Below are 10,241 nucleotides of genomic sequence, written 5' to 3'. Positions count from 1 at the left end.
TTTTCACCCTGCGTAGTATTCAATCATTGATTCCACAAACACTTCTTTTTTTTAACTTTTATTTTAGTTTCGGGGGTACATGTGACTGTTTGTTACGTGGGTAAACTTGTGTCACGGGAGTTTGTTGTAGAGATTATTTCATCACCCAAGTATTAAGCCCAGTACCCAATAGTTAACTTTTCTACTTGAGAATATCTGTGTAGCTAGGGCTACAAAGAGAGTGTGAAGGACAGGCATGGAATTTGGGGAATCTGAATACTTGGTTTCCAGCCCCAGCTCTGATAGGAACTCTCTGTGTGATCTTGGGCAAATCACTTCTCTCCTCTAGGCTTTAGTGTCCTCATCCGTAAAATGGAGTGTTGGACTTGTTAATATCTAAGGCTGTTTCCCTTCTTATTATCTATAATCAACATCTTAACCTGTGAACTACAGATTCCCAGAGCAGAGGGACTAGAATTTTTTTTAAGAGGTCTGGGAAGTAGTCTATCATCAAGCATTATCTGTGAATAATACACAAAATTACATTTCCTTTTGTGTGTGTTGGAGAGAGGAGGCTAACGCACTTTGCACAAGGGCCTCACATTTGAAAGGGCAGAAGCTCTGGTGTGAATGGCACTGGCTATCATCCTGACTTGCACAGAGCTTACAGTCTAGCAAAGATATAACCCAAGCAACTTGAATACAATGAGAGAAACAGATGTGGGTCCTGAAAGTTCAGAGGCAGGAGAGACCAGTAAAAAGCAAGAAAGTGGGAGGCTGAGGTGGGCGGATCACGAGGTCAGGAGATCGAGACCATCCTGGCTAACACTGTGAAACCCTGTCTCTACTAAAAAATACAAAAAATTAGCCGGGTGTGGTGGCGGGCACCTGTAGTCCCAGCTACTCCGGAGGCTGAGGCAGGAGAAGGGCATAAACCCGGGAGGCGGAGCTTGCAGTGAGCCGAGATCGCGCCACTGCACTCCAGCCTGGGAGACAGAGCGAGACTCCGTCTCAAAAAAAAAAAAAAGCAAGAAAGTTCTCTTAGAAGTTATAGACCCCACTGAGAAATTGGGAGAATTATTGGCCTCCCCCAACCCCCACCATACAAAATGCACCAAATTTTATATACAATTGCCAGGTGATCACAGGCCTTCAAGTTCATCTCACAGAACTCATCACAGTTCTTAATCAAGGTTAAGAACTATTGATTTAGATAAACCCACAAGCAGAAATCAGGCAAGTATGGAGCAAATTCCTAACTTGAATTCTTGAACAAGGGCACCATACCAGCTTGTAGGAGAGGCTAGAGACACTTTGGGATCAATGGCCCCAGGGCCTGAGAGGTCTTGCTCAGAGAGAAAGGGGCATGGGGAAGTTTGGGTGAGATAAGCCATGAGCCACCTTCTCTGTCTCTTCTGCTAGACAAAGCAATTTTTTATGCTGTTTTGGAAGGCCAAACTCATAAGCTTCAAAACATAAACAAGCACAGCCTCTTAAATCACTGGGGAATTGTTTATGAATTAAATCATCTCTTCATAACAAACAGAGACCAGGCTGAGGATCCACAACCTCCATGATTAGATGTAGACAGGCAAGGAATCAAGAAGGACCCCTGTGGGGATGAGACCTCATCCGAGATGGTCCCATTCAGAGGCAAGGCCACTGGCTAAAAAACCCTGCCTCTGTTCTCATGAGTGAGTTCCTTGGGGTGGTAGAAACCTGATGGACATACAACAAGATTTAAAAGCTGAAAATATGCTTTTGATCCTGAAGTGGTAATCATTTTAAAGGCCATGGCCAACACCACAAGCATTACAATTACACTCAGCAGTCTCATGGCAAAGGACAAAGGACGCAATGGCAAAATGTAGTTTGACTGAGCCAAGGACAGGGACCCCCTGAGTGACTGTGGGCATGGAATGACTCCCGAGTCAGAGCTTCTCCCACTTTAATGTATATCTGAGTCACCCAGCATCCTGTTACTAAGTGGATTCTGATTCAGTAGGACTGGGATGCAGCTGAGATTCTGCATTAACAAGTGCCCAGGTGATGCCATGATGCTGGTTCCCAGACCAAGATAATGGCAGTGACAGCAGAGCACAGCCAAATCCATGGACTCTGGGGTCAGAGAGGCCTGAGTTCAAATCTTGGCTTCCTTATCCCACTGACTGAATAATGTTAGTTACTTAGCCTGTTTGAGATTTGGCTCTTTATCTGTAAAATAGGAATAACAGGCATGATTATTTGTTTATTCAATAAATATCTATTAACATTTTCTATGTGTCAGGCTTGTGCTGGGCCCTGGGGATGCAATGGTGAGACAAAGCAGACTCGGTTCCTGCTCTCGGCAATCTGATGGTCTTTGAGATGATGGATGTAAAGTATTTAGCACAGTGCCTGGTACCTGGTAAGAGCTCAACAAATGATATGTATTTTTATTAGTAGTAGTATAGTATCATCAATTTCAAGCACCCCGGGGAGAGAACTCTTCCGGTAAGTACCGAGTTCCTGAAAGGAGTTGTGATTCATTCTGTAATAAAGGGGACACTGAGATGAAGGGTATATGGTCCTGCCTCTTGAGGAGCTCCTGGTTTCGTGGAGAAATGTGTATTTAGCCCAGGTATAGCACAAGTTAGATGCAGAGTTCACTCTGTTCACAGGCTTGATCCAGAACTACTGGCCTCCACGTGCTTCTCAGAGCTGACCCTCCTTCTCTCTTGGTTGCCCTGCCCCCAACCTTTGTTTTTTGACTCTGCCTCCCATTTTTTACCCTTTTCCTACACGTTGACTTGAAAAATGCTTTATCCCCTCAGTAATGACTATTACCCAATGCCTGCTGGCTAGACAGCCTGTAGACTTCCCACTAAAGCTATGTATCACCTCCTAGGCCTCCCTACCTTCCTGCCCACCAGGGTTATACAAATGGATCAATCTAGGCACCTGCTATGGAGCTCTGGAAGAAAATCACAAAGACTTGGAATGCTCTGCGTTCCATTGGAATTCTCAATACGCTGAGTATCAGGAGGTTGGAGATCATGGATGGTGTTGATAAGGAAATGATAGTGTGCTTCCTTGTCGTAGACATCTAGGTCTGGGCCTTCCTGTGGCCCATTCCTGGTACAGGCTTTGCTACAGTGAGGCTCTAAGTCAAGGCCAATGAGAAGGTGAGAAGGAGCAGGCAGCAACTTCAAGGAACAGCTAATGGAAGGAGACTCAGAGCCTTAATCTTAAAATCAACTGAAGCAAATCACAGAGACTTATTGAAATTGTCACGAGCAGCAGTGGGGCCTAGGGATAAAGTAAGGACTGGGGCATAGTCCCTGCCCTCATGGAGTTTACTATCAAGCACTGAAAACCAACAATGACCGGACATGACAGCATAGCGTGGTGGGCACCATCATGGCAGACACACTGGAACTAGTGCAGCCCATCAAGAGAGGCTTCCCAGGAAAAGCACTTCAGCTGAGACCTGAAGGAGAAGAAGGGTGAGGCCAAGGGCAGTGAAGGGAAGGAGCATTCCAAGATGAATAAACAGCACTCAGAAGGCTGGACCGAAAGGACTGCTCTATGTGGTCCCAGAGACAGGTGTGAGACATGGACCTGTTGAGGGGGCCAAGGGCAAGCCGCACAAGTCTAACCATTCCAAGTGTCCAACTTGGATACCTCCCCAAGGGCAACGGGGAGCCACCGAAGGTTCTGCAGTACAATTCAGCACCAGTTATTAGTCTGCTTTTACAGATGGGAAACTGAGGCACCATGGAGTGGTTAGGTAACTGGCCAGAGGTCACACTATCAAAAAGTGCTAGGGCCAGGATTCCCTGCCGTCCGAGGCCAGAGCCTACACCCTCCAGCACGTAGTTAAGTGCACACAAAGGTACAAACACACATACATTAAAAAAAAAAAAATACAGCCGCGGCACAGGGCTCAGTCAGAGGCCTTGCAGGCAAACTCTATTTAAAGTCATTTAACAAGGAGCCTCTTAATGATCTCATTAGCCTGGACAGGGCCCTTAGGAAACTTGAGGCAAGGCCCTGCTTTAAATGGGGCTTCTTTGAAGTGGCCACCACCTGAAGCAGCCACCTGAATGGCGGGTAACAACGAGGGCCTGTGAGCCCTGCGCCCGCTTGGGCTGCAGCCACGGGGCCTCTAACACAGCAAGACTTGGCCTCGGTGGAGCCCAGGACGCCTGTCGGGTTGCTGTTAGCTCACTCCCAGCCACCCTCTCTGCAGGCCCATTCAGATGGGTGATCTGGCTGGCCAGGCCACAATGAGGTCATGCGTCATGATGGCGGTGGCCGGAAGCAGACTGTGGCCTTCTTTAGGCCTCACCCTCTCATGTCTGGACTCCCAGGCTCCCCTCGGCCTGGTCTGGCTCCTGATCAGGGATGCATCATGGTTCTCCCTGATCCCAGGCTCTACTTCTACCCTCTCTATCCCCAGCTCCTCTCATCAGTCCTCTTGTTTCTAGACTGACTCCCTTCCCTTCCAGCCACCCAACCCTGATCTCTTCATGATCCCCTTAAGGGTGGGTGCCTGATCTTCCACAGGAGCAGCTATGAGATCCCACCCAAACATCACCCCCAACCCCAGTCACCCTGGATGCCTACTGCTCTGGTCAGCTCTGGGGCATCTGGGCCCCCGCTCCCTCTGCCTGGGGGAGGGTCAGCATCCCAGCAGGGCCAGGCCACACAGCTCCCAAGCTGCCCTAGGAAACAACTGGGGGTGACTGACCTTCTGAGGAATATGCACCTGGCCAATTGTCCCACCACGGGGTGCAAAACCCAGACAGGCAGAAGGAACCGATTCACCTTTCCAGAACTGCATGCAGAGGCCCTCCCAGCAGGCTGTGGCTGCCGCCCTGCCTATTAATAGTCAAGCAGCTGTTTGCCTCTCTGAATGAGAGTCTTTATTGCAAGCTGCGTTGACAAAACAGATCCTGCTCCTTCCTGCCCAGAATATGTGGGGGTGGAGGGACCACAGTGAGATGTTCCTTCCTTCCAGGGACATTGAGAGGATCAGCACTGGGACAGACCTCAGCAGAGACCCCCTGAAAATCAGGGCCAATGCCAAGCTCATTCTCACCACCTCCCCTGCCCCTCACTCGCTCCTTTGCTCATGTTCCTAGTTTCAGCCAGCAGCTCCACTGTTCCTTGGTACTTTCACAACATTCTCATCCCTCCCTTGTTCCACCCCAATCTAGAAGCCTCAAAGTTGAGGCCTTGGGCCAGCACAGTGGCTCATGCACGTAATCTTAGCACTTTGGAAGGCCAAGGCGGGTGGATCACTTGAGCCCAGGAATTTGAGACCAGCCTGGGCAACATGACAAGACCCCATCTCTACAAAAATACAAAAGTTAACTGGATGTGGTGGGTGCGCCTGTAGTTCCAGCTACTTGGGAGGCTGAGGTAGGAGAATCACCTGAGCCTGGGAGTTTGAGGCTGCAGCGAGCCATGATCCTGCCACTGCACTCCTGCCTGGGCAACAGAGCAAGACCGTGTCTCAAAAAAAAAAAAATTTAAGGCCCCTTCTGACATCTGGCCTCACCTCCCATGCCCCAGCCCCTCAATCAGCTGAGTATGTGACTTGACATGCTCTCCTTTAGCTCCTGGCCTTTGCACATGTCATTTTCTCTGCCTGATGCTCCCTTTCCCCAGATCTTCATGTAATTGATGGCCCCTTAAGTCATGGCTTGGAAGAGATCACACTAGGAAGACTAGTCTCCCAAAACCTACCTCGGTGTGCCTCTATGCTCTGCTGAACTTACTTCCTTACCTGAAGTTCTTTCTGGGAGGGTAGAGGTGGGGCTTTTTTCTTCCCTTACTTTCCTCTACCAGCTGCCAGGACACTGACTCTGAGCTGAATCAAAGAAAGATACATGAATGCTTCCATCTCCTTCCCCAAGCCCCCACACTCTGACCAGTCAGCAAGTCCTGTTCATTCAACCTGGGGAAGAACGAGAGATCTGGAAATAGGTTGCCTGGGTTTGAAACATGGCTCTGCTACTTACCAGTTGAGGGACCCTTAGGTAAGTCATTAACCTTGCAAAGCCTGTTTCCTTACCTGTAAAATGGAGCCAGTCATAGTTCCTGCTTCCTAAGATTATTGTAAGAAGTCAAGGGATGGCCGGGCACAGTGCCTCATGCCTGTAATCCCAGCACTTTGGGAGGCTGAGGAGGGTGGATCACTTGAAGTCAGGAGCTCAAGACCAGTCTGGCCAATATGATGAAACCTCATCTTTACTAAAAATAAAAAAATTGGCTGGGTGTGGTGACATGCTCCTGTAATCCCAGCTGCTTAGGAGACGGAAGCAGAATTGCTTGAACCCAAGAGGCAGAGGTTGCAATGAGCTGAGATTGCATCACTGCACTCCAGCCTGGGCAACAGAGCAAGACTCCATCTCATAAAAAAAAAAAAAAGTCAAGAGGCAATGCTTATAAAATGCCTAGCCCAGCATCTGACACAATCAGTAAATGTTAGCTGCATAATTTTACTCAATGTTTCAACCTGACCACAGAAACTTCCCCTATCCTTGTCTCCTCCACCCCCATTTAATCATCATCCACAGTGGCGAATGTCCCACAGCACATGCTTTCAGAAATGCCTGTGTAGCTAACACTCATGCCATTGAACAGGTGAGGCCCATGGGGCCAGAAGGAATAGAGTACAGAGCCATGAGCCTACACATTAGACCTGATGGCTTGGCCACATCTTGGCCGAAGGAGCTAAACTTGTGGCTGTCTATGGGTCCAACAGCCTGCATTGTCAGGTCTCCCAGGAAAGGACTAGGTACCAAGGGGCCACTGTCTTCACATTAGAGCAGGCTGGCACAAGTTTTGGTTCCCATGGACCCTCAGAGTAGCCTAAGGCACGCTTAGGTGAGGAGTTAATGGAGTTTTGTTCCTTCTCTGCTTGATGGGTGCCTGGAGGTGAGGGCTGATAAAGGAAGAAGATGTGCATTTAAGCCTTGGTGCTGATGCTCTCTGCCTGCTGGAGGTTGGCTAGCTGCTAGCTGCTCCTGTTCCCTTGGGCTCCAGAGCCTTCTTAAATTGTCTTCAAAAAGGGAACAGTAATCCCTGACTGGTGCAGGACTTTTCAGTCCCCAAAACACATCGATATTCATGATCTCACTTGATCCCTTAACTGCCCTCCTTGTGAGCAGACTAAGCCTCTCCTCAACTTGGCCAATTATAAATGTGAAGGTCAGAAAACACAATGCGCCTTGCCTAAGGCCACAGAGTTACGTGGCCATCCTGAGACTGGAACCCAGGTATCCTGGCTCCCTGTCCAGCGCTCTTACTGCTCTACCTGGCTGCTGTCCAAGGCATTTAGTGGAATGTTCACTGTGGTGTGAGGGAACCAGACTCCCCTTTTCTTTTTAACTCAATATTATTGAGCACCTACTAACTGTTAGCCATTGTATTAGGGATAAAATTACAGGCCTTTGTGTGTGTGTGGGTGCGTGTGTGTGGGTGTTTTAATGGCCTTATTAAGGTGTAGTTGATAAACAAAAACTGCACATATTTAATATATACAGGACCCAGGACTTTTAAGCAAACAGTTCTAGGCCCGTAAACATATGAAAAGATGTTCAACCTTATTAGAATTCAGAGAGATGCAAATTGAGACCATTATGAGATCCTTTTACACCCACTGGATTGGCACGAAATTAAGGAGCCTGACAATACCAAGTGTTGGCAAGAATGTGGACCAACCAGATGCTTATACACTGCTGGGAGGAATGTCTATGGGAATAAGTGACTGGGAAAATCATTCCAGTATGATCTTGTAAAGCTGATCGAGAACTTTCCCTGCAGCCTCACAGTTCCACTGCTAGGCAACATATACTCCCAGGTACATACACACCCGTGCTTACCATTGTGAACACACTGGTTGTTAGAATCTTGAAATACTTCCATGCCAGTTGGTAAACAGCTCCTATTCCAAGTCTCTCCCACCCATTTACCTGTGACCCCCTGTGACTCAGCTGCCCCTAGCTTTTCCTTTAGGTACCCACCCAAATTCCCCATGATCCAACAACTAAAAGGTTAACACACCATAGACCACCCCCAGGACCATATTCCAGCCCCACAGCATCCATTCTGATTGCTCACCTCTCCAATTGTTCATTGTTATTGTGCCCACCCTAGAGAAACCCTTACTCCATGCAACAAGAGAAAGGCACAAGGTTATTCATAGAATCAATCTTCTTAATAGAAACAACAATAACCACAACAACCACAATAACCAAACAACTATAAATAACCTCAGGGCCATAGAAGGGAAATGCCCATCCAACCTGCCTCCTTCTGTCAGCTCAGAGAAGCTCCCGCAGGGTTCAGGGCAGACAGAAGAGATGGGCTCATTTTCTTTTCTTTCTTTCTTTCTTTTTTTTTTTTTTCTGAGACGGAGTCTTGCTCTGCCGCCCAGGCCAGAGCGCAATGGCGAGGTCTCGGCTCACTGCAACCTCCGCTTCCCGGGTTCAAGCGATTCTCCTGCCTCAACCTCTCGAATAGCTGAGACTACAGGTATGTGCCACCGCATCTGGCAATTTTTGTATTTTTAGTAGAGACTGGGTTTTGCCATGTCGCCCAGGCTCGTCTCGAACTCCTGAGCTCAGGCAATCCACTCACCTGGGCTTCCCAAAGTGCTAAGATTACAGGCATGAGCCACCGCATCCAGCTTTATTCTTTAACTATTGATTGCACACCCATATGTGCAAGGCACCGAGCTGAGCTTGGGAGAAACAGCAATAGCCAGACAGAGTCCTTGCTTTCTGAAACTGTCAGCCTGCCCTGGGTGCCCCCAACCTTGAAACACATTCCTCAGAGCAGCTGGGTGCTGACATGAAGGCCACACGCCTGGCTCAGTGGCCCTTCATCCCAGCAAAACGGCAAATCCAGGAGGCTGGCACTTAAGTATCTGGGTGTTTTGTCCCCACATGCCTCCTGTCTGACCTTCTGCCTGAGGAAAGAGTTTGTTTTTGCTCCAGGAAGAGAGGTATAGCTGTGGGAAATTCAATGTGCTTATTTATTTGTTTGGCTTCCCTAATTTAATCTTCTCAACAAATAAAAATAAAGATAGCATGTTTGCCCAAAGAGCAAAAGGCCCCACCTGAGATGTTATTACGCTTTCCAGAATTAGTCACACCATTACTGCTAGCGGCCAACGTGCCCAGGGCAACTGAGGGTTAGAAGCCCAAGCTCCCAGCCCAGCTCTGCCAATGATGGTTTGATATCAGAAAAGTCGTTTCACCTCTTCAACTCTTGTTTGCCTCCTTTATAAGATGAAATGCTTGGTGCTTCCAAAGTCAGAACTTTCACATTCACTATCTCATTTTTGTTCTTAATATGCTGTGAAGAAGTCATTTTGATCCTATTTTACTGATGGAGAAATTAAAGCAGAAGAGACAGACAAGTTCGAATGACCCAACTGATAAGAAGAGGCAGAGACAGAAGCGGAATCCAGACTTTCAACTCTTGCCTGAGGTCCTGGCGTCCTCACCAGGGTTTCTCATACTTGATTAACATACAGATACCGGCCGGGCCCGGTGGCTCAAGCCTGTAATCCCAGCACTTTGGGAGGCCGAGACGGTCGGATCACGAGGTCAGGAGATAGAGACCATCCTGGCTAACACGGTGAAACCCCGTCTCTACTAAAAAAATACAAAAAACTAGCCAGGCGAGGTGGCGGGCGCCTGTAGTCCCAACTACTCCGGAGGCTGAGGCAGGAGAATGGCGTAAACCCGGGAGGCGGAGCTTGCAGTGAGCTGAGATCCGGCCACTGCACTCCAGCCTGGGCGACAGAGCGAGACTCCGTTTCAAAAAAAAAAACATACAGATACCTCCAAAACAATTCTCACTGGTCCTAAGAATATGTCCAGAAATCCTAGGAGTGTGCAGACACAAATTTAAGAACCTTTTCAGTTTGATTTACAGCAAAATCTTGGTTTATTCAGGTGAAGTCATTGATTGTCCCAGCGCCAATGTGATCACAAAGGCAAACATCAACACAGCATTGAAATCACATGTCCATACAATATTATAAGGCAGATGTTCAAATGATCCAAAAATATAATTTTTTTTTTTTCTTTTGAGACGGAGTTTCGTTCTCATTGCTTAGGCTAGAGTGCAATGGCGCGATCTCGGCTCACTGTAAACTCCGCCTCCCGGGTTCAAGCGATTCTCCTGCCTCAGCCTCCCAGGTAGTTGGGATTACAGGCGCGGCTAGCACACCCAGCTTTTTTTTTTTTTTTTTTTTGAGA

The sequence above is a fragment of the Chlorocebus sabaeus genome, chromosome 23 (assembly GCF_047675955.1).
Source record: "Chlorocebus sabaeus isolate Y175 chromosome 23, mChlSab1.0.hap1, whole genome shotgun sequence".
In the NCBI taxonomy this organism is placed as follows: Eukaryota; Metazoa; Chordata; class Mammalia; order Primates; family Cercopithecidae; genus Chlorocebus; species Chlorocebus sabaeus.
Note: the sequence above shows the minus strand (reverse complement) of the source record.